Genomic DNA, 1,374 nt, shown 5'->3' with positions numbered 1-1,374 from the left:
TTTTCTGTGTAGTTTATGTGAAGAGCAAGACGTCAGCCAGTGGTTCCTGTTGATGCTGAGATTGAAAGAACCACTAGAAGACTTAACAGAGAAAGAAGAGAAAGAGAGGCTACAGGAACTAGAGGTCATTGTTGAGATGGCAGAAAATAGAACACTAAGGGAGTTTTCAGTTCCCTTAGTTGATGGCAATGGGTCGAGTATTACTAGACCAGCAGTACAAGCCAACAACTTTGAGATAAAGCTGGCAACCATTCAGATGATTCAGCAGTTCGTACAGTTTAAAGGAGATTTGAAGGAAGATCCAAATCTACACATTGCCAATTTTTTGGAGATTTGTGACACTTTCAAGTTAAACGAAGTGTCAGATGACGCCATTAGATTGAGACTGTTCCCGTTTTCATTGAGGGATAAGGCAAAGGGATGGTTAATGGCACTACCATCAAGAACGATCACAACATGGAATGATTTAGCACATAAGTTCCTGACCAAATTCTTTCCTCCAGCAAAATCGGCAAAGCTGAGAAATGATATCACATCGTTTCTACAGGAAGAGTCAGAATCATTGTATGAGGCTTGGGAGAGATACAAAGAATTACTGAGGAGGTGTCCACATTATGGGTTTCTAGTTTAGATGCAAGTCCAAACGTTTTATAATGGATTGATGGTGAATGTGCAAACTATAATGGATGCAGCCTCGGGAGGAGCATTACAAAATAAGACACCAAAAGAAGCTCATGAGTTGCTTGAAGTTCTAGCAAGCAACAATTATCAAAGACCTAATGAAAGGGTGCAACCGAAGAAATCTATGGGCTTTCATGAAGTTGATGCATACACAACTATTTCAGCCCAAATCACGACACTTCAAAAAGAGTTGGGAAGTATGCAAGTAAATTCTATTTAAGCTCCTCAACTAATTTGTGAATTTTGGGCAAGTGGTCATGTGAGTAGTGAATGCCAAGTGGGGAATACGTTTGCTTTAGCGTCTTCATCATTTGAGCAAGTTAACTACTTGGTAGGAAATCAAAGGCAACCGAACAACCCATACTCCAACACATATAATCCTGGTTGGAGGAATCATCCAAACCTGTCTTGGGGCAATCAGAATCAGCAGAACAATCAATGGAACCAAAGAGCATTGCCAAACAATCAACCAGGAGAGCAAATAGTGACAAAATTGGAGGACATGTTTGGAAAGTTTATGTAAGAGACCATAGGTTTTATGAATGAGACGAGGATGAATTTCAGAAATCAAGGGGCGTCCATTCGAAACTTGAAGGTACAAGTGGGTCAATTGGCTAATAAATTAAATGAGAGACGACAGGGGTCACTACCGAGCAACACAGTACCTAACCCACGTGAGCAAGCAAATGCAAT

General features: G+C 40.5%; 1 non-coding gene across 1 annotated transcript; it reads right to left on the bottom strand.

Annotated features, from left to right (window-relative positions):
* Positions 1 to 514: 514 nt before the first annotated feature.
* Positions 515 to 621, bottom strand: LOC116110717. The gene has a single exon (XR_004124958.1). It is a non-coding gene; the product is annotated as a small nucleolar RNA R71 (small nucleolar RNA).
* Positions 622 to 1,374: the final 753 nt, after the last annotated feature.

The sequence above is a fragment of the Pistacia vera genome, unplaced genomic scaffold, assembly GCF_008641045.1.
Source record: "Pistacia vera cultivar Batoury unplaced genomic scaffold, PisVer_v2 Contig61, whole genome shotgun sequence".
Lineage (NCBI taxonomy): Eukaryota > Viridiplantae > Streptophyta > Magnoliopsida > Sapindales > Anacardiaceae > Pistacia > Pistacia vera.
Note: the sequence above shows the minus strand (reverse complement) of the source record. Positions and strands in the feature narration are given on the sequence as shown.